Source organism: Chionomys nivalis, chromosome 19, assembly GCF_950005125.1.
Source record: "Chionomys nivalis chromosome 19, mChiNiv1.1, whole genome shotgun sequence".
In the NCBI taxonomy this organism is placed as follows: Eukaryota; Metazoa; Chordata; class Mammalia; order Rodentia; family Cricetidae; genus Chionomys; species Chionomys nivalis.
The window spans coordinates 19,761,763-19,771,872 of NC_080104.1; positions in this window are offsets into that span (position 1 = coordinate 19,761,763).

Here is a 10,110-nt window from a genome sequence, read left to right on the forward strand (position 1 = left end):
CAACTCACTCAGAGACCCAAGAAGGAAATATTATTAACTGAGTAAGTAAGAAGTGCTGGCAAGCGATTTCAAATTGTGAGAAATGAAAGAAACAGCTGTGCCAACCCAGAGTTCCTCTGCAGCACAGGGGCATCCATCTTCGGCCAACAGACCTAGCATATCTGACAGAATTTTTTATATTTGAAGGAGAATATTCTGAAGGGCTGTCCCTCCTTGAGATGAAAACCTGTAGCCCAGAGGGGCAGCAACACAAACACACCCACACAGCCCTCACAGCACACCACAGAGATGAGAGATACTTCCTGGCTCGATTCTAATACTGGACCAGAATGTCGTATGAAGTCCTTATGGTAATATAGTCCACTATGTACATAATTACTTCAGCGGGGCATCCGGCATGTGCAGGCTGTCCCATGGATCCTTAACAACTTTGGGGAAAGGCAGGGCAATTCCCAAAGCATAACCAAGGCTGCAGTTGCATGCTGCAGCACCATTGACCCTGCACCAACTTTACTGGGAACCATAAATGCAGCCTGCATCCCCTGCTGTCCTGTGAAAACCAGTCCCCTCATTTCCACTTCAGGAGCACTTACGTTCCGAGTGTGTGTACAAATTCTGAAACAATCATGACTCTTATCCACAGTGGGCAGAAATTTAATACCAGCTGGTCAAAAGTGGGATCTTTGGGCCTGCAAGGGTCCATTCACAACCAAATTCAAGGTTGCCCTTTCTGATTTCTTTATGATTCTCTTAAATTCTCAAGATGGGAACTTTGGTAGTATGGTTATTTTCTCTGTCTTGGACATGAATGCTGACATCAGGAGACACAGAAGTTGTTCTGGTCGAAAAAGAAAATCCGTACAAGACCATACATTTTTCACTTTCTCTTGAGGAGGGAGGAGGGACCCACAAAGCCCTCCGTCTCTGAGGTCATATAAATGGCGAACAGCTGCTGGGGTTTCAGAGTGTCGCATCTTCAGTGGTGTAACTGCCTGCATGACACCCAGCGAAACTTCCTGTAGCTGCTTGTGCATCTTCCTCGCTCCCATAAATATCCCCAGGAAACTCCTGCTTCACCACTCTGACCTGGGTGGAGCCTGTCTTTGGTCTGTCGTGGGATGCTGTCTACTGCAGGCAATTCTTTAACATCCCACCCTCAATTTTTCCTTCTAAGGATTCAGTTTCTCTACCAGAAGATCCTGCTTCTGCATCTACTACCGAAAATGGGGAGATCTGTCTCTTTCTCTGTGCCAGAAGCCTTGTGGAGGGATGCTGACTGGACTGCCCAGACCACCTGACTTTCTGGAGGATCAGCACCAAGACCAGGTCTTTAGATTACTAGGACTTCAGGTCATGTGTCCAGTCCTGTGGATGGATCTTTCCTGGGGTAATGACTGTCACCATGATTTGTGGGTAATCATTTCTCAAGCTAACAGGCAGAACTGTGAAGTACTGGTTCTCAACATGGCTGGATGAATGTCTAGGATGGATAGCACACACTTGTGAATTTGTAGAGGAATTTCCAGAGAGTTGGCATGAGGTACAGTGACTGGAGTTGACACACCCTGATTGTTAATGGTACCATCCAAAGGGTTGGGAGCCCAGGGAGGAAATTAGGGGAAGAGGAAGACTTGGGTGTGCAAGCCCCTTCTTTGAAAAAATTTCCCAGTGTTGTAACAATCCTCCAAGGACATCATGCCAACTCCTTTTTCCTTCAATGTGAACTCAGTGCAAGGGAGATTCCATGTATCCAGCAGAAGACTGGAACTGCTGAGGCATTCAGCTTCCACGCTGGGCATGTCTGTTGCCAATGCTGGACTATGCCAGTTATTCTGTTAACCTTTACCCAGTCTAAGAAATCTTCAGGGCCAGTGAGATGGATCACCAGGTAAAGATGCTTGTCATCAAGTCTGATGTCCTGGGTTTAATCTCCAGAAATTACATACACACAATAGTAAAATACTAATAAGATTAAACTATTGTCTAAAATATTAATAGCAAGATTGAAAAGTAAATCTCCTTCCATGCACATCTCTTCCCCTGGAGAACGCTGACAAGTACAAGGGCCAACTGTGAATGGTTAATTGGCTGGGAAAACTGAAATTGAGAGAGTAGTGGTCTAGACATTCCTGGGATGAGAGCATTAGCTATGAAAAAACAGGTCCACACCTTGTTCACAGGTGGGTGTTGGAGATGATGCAGCTACTGTGGGTGTAACTGGTAAACCACATTCTCACACCTTCCCCTTAGTCACATTGCATATGGAGGCGACAAGCTCCATAAGCTCACCTTGGCAGGCATGAAGTTTCCTGATTACATGTTTCGTCTTACTCTATTTCTTTGCTTCTTAGTAGTGTGCGCGTGTGTGCCTGTGTGTGTCTGTATACGTCTCTGTGTGTCTGTTTATGTCTGTACATGTATGAAAGAAAAACAGAGACAGAGACAGAGAGAGGCATATATAGAGAGAAGGTGCATGTGTGGAATATATGTGAATACAGACAGGGTTATGTGTGCCACACCACACATGTGGAAGTCAGAGGACCTCTTTATGTGTTGGTCCTTGTCCTCCATCTGTTTGAGACAGGGTTTCATGGCCACTGTATATACAGGCTGTGGTCTGTGAGCTCCTGTGACTCTCCTGTATCTACCTCCCATCTTGCTGTAGGAGTGCTGGCATCACAGATGCGCAAACCAATGATCCTGACATTACATTGCTGTTGGGGACTTGCATGCAGGTCTGCAAGCTTTCATAGAAGGAGGAAGCAAGGTGGTGATGGTATCTCCTATTGAAGTAGCCATCTTGTAAACTTTAAAGAAAAAGCCAAAATTATGAGCTGCAAATCAGGGCCATCAGGTGTTTCCTTTAGAATTTTGTTCTGAAGAAAAGCAATCCCTCCACACTCCATTCATTTCAACCAATAAAGTCAGGTATCTGGTATTCACATTCCAAATACTCTTACTGGTGATATACTGCAGACATTGGAGACACTTTTAGCCGTAGATCAAGTCTCAAAGGCAGTAGAACCTGTTTCACAGAATCCTGCATCAGCAGTTTTGTGGTCTCCATCCATTCTGCCACCCAAAGATGAAGACTACATTATTCTGCTGCCCCCAGGAGCCTCACAAGTAGAGACTAAAATTTAGTCCATGGTTGAACAAAGATGTCTTTTCATGTTTGATACTCTAATGGATTTATTATCTGGATTGCTTTTTATTCTATCGTCAGCAGCCCTCAGGAATGGCTACTGCCATTTTTTCCATTCCTTGGGAGATAAGTTCTTTAAATGTATCTTCATATATGTTGTGTGTTTTAGCATAGTCATCCTGGCCCATTAAATCTATTCCTTTTATTTTCTTCACACATCTGGTTTCACAAACCTCCAATCTTTACCAGAGATTTTATCAAATGAAAAGAAGGGGTAGTTCTTAAACCATGTGTGATCACAAAGGACCCCCTCTGAATTAGCTGGAAAGTGATAACTGTGGCCTAAATTGAAACTCTCCTGCTAAAGGGAGAGCTACAAACACATGGCAGAGCCCCTAGTCTCCCTGGGACACACATGATGAGAGAGAATTTGCCGTCATTTTTTCAGTGAACTCCATACATGTGAAATTAAAATTCTAAATAAAAAAAAAGAGAGAAAGAAATTTTAAGTGTTCTCTGGGCAGAGAGGTTTGGGTCAGTCTCCCAGTGGAATTGGTGTGAACAGCATGCCAACTTACTCGGCCCTGCTAACCCTGTGACTGGTGTCCTGTGACAGCATCCTTCTTTAGTACGAAGCTGGCCTACACCCACATCTGATTACTGCCCTTCTTTTCCTGTCCCTTGCTTTGCCCTAACTCTCAATGTCTGTGGTTCTAAAGAAATTAATTTCATCTTCAGTCTGGGTTGTCATATGACTCAAGCCAGGCCAATCAGAGCATCACATTACCTAGGATACTTTGATTGGCTCAACAATAGCCACGTGACTACTCTGGGCAATTGGAGCTGAAGATACTCAGTGATAGGACTTATTGTAAGGTTGACTGGGACTAAATATACTCTTCTCATTGGTGGCCTGGGAGGACAGAGTGGGCTGATGTTTTCTGGGCTCCTACTGAACAAGGACAAGTCCAGAGATGATGAGCTACTGAGAGCCTCCTGTGAACAGAGGCCACAAAAGAAAATACAGAGCAAGGGGAGAAGAAGGAGGGAGAGAGATTTGAAGGGAAATGGAGCCAAGATCAACCTGTGTTGATGGTGACCCTACAGGGACACCACTTGTGGGAGGGGGCAAGAAGGCCTGGAGTCAACCACATAGACTCTGGAAGTCAGGTGACTACCAAAGGCCAACTCCTTTGTTGAGGGTATGGGCAGGCCTCTCATATACCATCCCAAGGTTCCATTGGCTCAGGTGGCCAACTGTGCTGTGTTGTCCTTCCTTCATTGGCATCTCTGGTCAGGTTTCTCTTTGTCAGCAGTCTGGGTATAGCAGCAGCCCTTAGGTTGGCTCAGGGAGGAAGTTCCTGCCATGCATGCTCATATTGCCTCGTTTTGTCAGGGTAACTGAGGCTTGGGGAGGCTGACCAAAGTTTCACCTGCAAGTCTGAACCAGGAGCTTCTCTCTTTCTGAGCTATTCATTAAATTTTATTGTCAATGTAAAGCTTTCAAAGTTACAAATGAGTATCTAATATTAAAATGAAACATTATCAACAGAGGGGGAAATCATATATGTACTACTTTCTGTATTTAAATTGAACTTACTTATTTCTAAGGTATACTAATGAAAACATTATTCTTAGAGATGTATAAAAGCTAAACCTCCAAATCTGCACACTTTGTTCCCTCTCAATGAGATCTAAGGACATGGAACTCCTTTCCAATGCTCGGAAGGAATGACCGCATTCTTATGTGGATGTGTGGCACAGGGAGTGCTGTTCTTAGTGTCTTCAGACATCTTCTTTGCAGACAAATCTACAAGGATGCGTGTTCCCTACACATTGTGAGTAGGATCTTATCAGGTCCGGAGTGAACACAGAATGGGCACCTGGATTTCCTTTCTGTAGGGAGACTTCTATGATTAGATAGCTGCACCCTCTATAGAAGGTGCCCTTGCCACACTAGAAAACAGGAAGATGAAGTTGATGATCCTTTTGTGACACGGGCAAAATAATGCAAGGAGGTTGGATGGAAATTGCTGGGAAACACAGATGCCCTGGATGAATTAAGAGCATTCTTGCAGTTCTATTCGGATGACAGTCCCAAATTAAGTTGGAGAGGATGAAGTGACTGAGATGATGAGACATGAGGTGGGCATCCAAGTCATTGCTGGTTGTAGAGGGATGTGTTTTAGACACTGTGGGTACTGGTCCTAAAAGCACAATGAAAGATGGGAAGAAAGAGGCTCACTGGGCAGATGTGCCTTCTGTCCAGCTCTGGATCTGGCAAGCAGAGCCTGGGCAGCAGTAAGCTAAAGGAGAAATGGACTGGCAGCTCAGAACCTGTAGCTGGAGTATGGATGCAGGGGCCTGTTACCCTGGGTTACAGGGACACAGCAATCTGAGTTTCTGTCCTGGCTCCCTCCTGCAGCAGGCACTCCTTACCAGGACTGGAATTATCCTAAGCCACTTCAGTTTCCCCACGGTGGGTGGGCAGGCAGCAGCAGCACAGTGCTCTGAGTGCATGGGAAATTTGCTTCTTCATCAGCTTCCAGCTCTGTGTGGCCTGGTTCCAGAGGCTGTGGGTACACCCTGGGGCTGCTTCTTGGTCGTCCCTTACTCTTTGAATTGTTTGTCTTCAGTGAAGGCTGTGTTCACAAACCCTATGCATTTCCCATTCAAAGGTGGCTCGGGCAGAGAAATTATCAGGCTATCCAATGAATTCACGTTGAATGCATTGTTCCCTGTAGTGGGGTTGATGGTGTTGGCAGTCAATGAATCTTCTGAGACTTTCTTATCAGAGAGGCTATCAAGTGAATTCATGTTGAATGCATTGTCCCCTGTAGTGGGGTTGATGGTGTTGGTGGTCAATGAATCTTCTTCTGGGACTTTGTTTTCAGAGAAACTATCCACTGAATTCATGTTAATGCATTGTCTCCTCTACCAGGGTTGATGGTGGCTGATGGTCATTGAATATTTTTCTGGAACCATGTTAGCTGAGTAGTGCATCGCCTCTGGGCAGCTTTATGTATGTAGCCTTGCATTGCTTCTGCATCTGATCAGCAGAGTCAATTCGCTATGTCTCCTCTTCATGGTGTCAGGGAGGCTACTAACAGCTGCAGGGATGATATTTTCCAGACTGCTATCCCCAGAGCTCAGTTTGAATTTATTATGTTTATGGTTGCTGTTAAGTTATTTGACTGCAGATGTTTTAGGGATGATACAACCTGTTTGCAAGTATAGCCAATGTTACACATCACCTCCAAGACCTTGTGGAGGATTTCCTTGTCAGAAGGTGTTATATGTTCCTCAATATGGCCCAGCCATGGTTGTTCGACAAGCAGAGATGACTTAAGCCTGAACCAGACATAAACCGTAAGCAATCATGCCAAGATGATGTAACAGGGTTTAGTAAGAAGATTTGAAATGGGGCACAAGGTGGTGGTGAAAAGGCAGCACATAACTTCAGTGGTGTATTCTTCATAGGGGAATTGTCTGGTTACCTTGGCATAGAGAACAACGCCCAAGCTCCACATGTCCCCTGCCATACCATCATATGGTTTTCTTGCTAGGATCTCTGAGGTCCAATATGGCCAGGAGCCCCAGAGATTCTGCAGCATATGGCCCTCTACAAGCTGAGTGCCTAACCCAAAATCGTAAAGCTTGACTATGCCACGATCACCCAGCAGGATATTCTCTATCTTGATGTCACAGTGTGCAATCCTTCTTTGGTTCAAGAAGTGCACAACAGATGACAAATGACTGAATATCGGCCTAGCCTTTTCATCCTTTAAACAGCCCACCTCCGTGATGACCATCTCTAGGTCTTTTCCTTCAAGGTATTCCATAACCAGATATGTGCTATTCAGAGTGTTAATGGCCTGGAAGAACTGAATAATGTTACAGTGTGGCAAAGATTTATGGATTGTTACTTCAGAACTGATGTCTGCCATAATATTATGTGCTTTCTGGAGTGCCTTGAAAGCCACCTGTGTATATATGGGAAGGTGTTTGGCAAGCATCACCTCCCCAAATGAACCGCAACCTAGAGATGTTAGGATATTTGAATCCTTCTCGAGGATGTCCTCTTCCTGAGGACTGGCCATGATGTTCACCTTACGTTCTCTATATTTCCTTGAAAATTTAGGGACACAAGAAGCTAGGGGGAAAAATGATATAGTTTTAGAATGGAAGTTTATAGGTATGAATTCTATGTGTTGAAATTTGAGATATCCCAAACAACCTAAGGATACCTTTAAAGTCCAAGAAATCCATGAATAATTCAGAGGAAAATTCACATAAAGACACTGAACAAGAGTGTAGCAGCGTCTGTTGAGATTCAGGGGAGGAGCCCATACTCAGACCCAGTGGCCACTGAACTGTTCTGCTCTGTGGAAGTAGCTGCAAGTAGAGAAACTCTCATCTAAGAGAAACAAATTCTACACAAAGAAATATGATATTTTCTTCTGCTGTCGATTTAGGGAAGAAGAGGGCTGAGCCTTTAACAAAGAAAGAGTATTAGTCACAGAGATGGAGTAGAGCAAGCGATAAAGTAGGAGACTTTGACCATGCTGCCTAGGCATGGATAGAATGTTATAATGAAGTTGCTATGGGTAGTTTACAGTAACACGTGTTCTATCTGAAGAAAATTGAAATCACAGTAGAAAAAAATGAAGGCTAAATGAATTTTTCAAATAGGAAGTTGGGTAATAATGAAGAAATAGAAACGACATTCACAAATCAGACCTAGGATGTTAACTAATAGCATAAATGTAAACATGAAATAGCAAAACTTAATGCTGGAACCAAACCAATGAACTGGAAATGAACTCACTGTAGCAGAATTCAATAGATTGGAGATTCATAGTCTGTCACAGTCAATATTCAGTACACTTGTTCTGTAGACTACCAACAGCTACTCTGAGATACAAGGACAGGAGCCAATGCAGGCAGTGCCTGAAACAGAGTAGTTGCTAGCATACTTCATAATGCCTTCTTGTGATGTCACCCCAAGGAGTCGCTCAATAATGGCTTATCATTACTGACAGTGGTTAGACAAGATTCTATACCACAACCAGTGCCCTAGGTATTTTTCTCATGGCTGCCACCAAATCAACTCCAGAGAGGAAGGGTTTGTGTGTGTGTCTGTGTCTGTGTCTGTGCTTTCAAGACACCATGATTAGGGAGCATCTTGTTTCCAATAGAGCTGGTATTAGGTGGCTGTTCACATTGAACTATATGGAATACAGTTCTAAGTCTTAGGTTCCTCCAGCTACCCAACATCTACGTGTTCCACAAATTCCCAAACTAGAACCCAAGTTCTCAGCACTTCTGACATACATTCAACAATCCTACTGTGGTAATTTGAATTAGAAATGTCTCATACAAATGCGGCATTTTGAACACATGGACACACAAGGTCAGTTGATGGTCCAGTTTGGGACTTTTATATGGTGGAGCCTTATTTACAAAACTCCATTAATGGGACTGTCCTTTGATGAATCAGCATAGACTTTATGTTCTCTCCTACTTCCTGCTTGAGTTTCAGTTGGTCACATCTCAATCTCCTGCATTTGCTTTCAGGAATCCAGCTAGATCCATGACTCTGACCCACACCAGAAGGCTCTTATTCCTCCAAAACTAAGAGAGACAGATATACTCACTTTTTCTTGTTAATACAAGCACTGGTCACATGACATGTGCAGGGAGGTGACTCACAGCTGGCGAATTTTATAGCACAGTTCAGTAAATTCCTCACTATGTGCCTACAAACAGGGAAAGGTTTTTTTTGTTTTGTTTTGTTTTGTTAAGAGATGGGGTCTCGCTATGCTGCCCAGGCTGGAGTGCAGTTTGCTATTCATAGGCGTGATCCCACTACTGATCAGCAAGTGAGTTTTGACCTGCTTTGTTTCCGACCTGGGCCTTTTCACCCCTCCTTAAGCAACCTGATGGTCCCCCGCTCCCGAAAGGTCGCCATATTGATGCGGAACTTAGTGTGGACACTGATTGGCATAGCACACTACAGCCCAGAACTCATGAACTCAAACGATCTTCCTGTCTCAGCCTCCCGAGTAGCTGGGACTACAGGCTTGTGCCACCATGCCCAGCCAAAGTTGTTTTTTTTTATTTAAAAAAAGAGCACAGCTAAAAATGATAAATAATATTGGATGAAAAAAGAAAATCTCATCCAATAAAAGAATAGAAATAACAACCACATTTTAGAACAAATAGAATTTCTTCCAAAAGAAACAATAAATAAGTGTCAAACACTGAAAGGCAAACAGAAAACAAGGGAAACTCACTTTTTCAGGATCCACCCACTTTGGACTGTCCAAGTCTATGAGAAATAACTGAGTCCAAATCCTCATCACCATCAATCTCTGGGCTACAAGGACAAAACTCAGCACCATGTAGTGCCTTACATGACTGGTCTCTAGCTGATCTCACAATGACTTCCTCTGATGTCACTTGCACTGGCCAATCACAGCTGAACAAAACCACGGTATTTACTGCAGTTGTTACCCCTCTCAATTTCATTTAAATGCAATTTTTTATTTAAAAAGGCTTTTCCATTTTACATAACAACCACAGTTCCTCCAGTCCCCCCACCATCCCTTCATTCAAATCCCATCCATTCCTCGAAATGGTAAGGCCTGCCATGGGGTATCAAGTTGAGGCAGGACAAAACCTCCCTTATTGAGACTGAGAAAGGTTTCCTCCATAAGGAATGGGATCCAAGGAGCAAGTTCATGCAAAGGCGATAAATCCTGATCCCACTGTGCTCAAGGCACAGGACTGTCCCCCATTTTCAGAGGGCCTAGTATGGTCCTATGCAGTTTTCCCATCTATCAGTCCAATGTCAAAAAGTTCCCACTAGCTCGCTGTCTCTGTGTGTTTCGCCATGGTTATCTTGACGATTTTGCTCATATACTCCCTCCTCCTTATCTTCGTCTGGATTCCAGGAGCTTGGC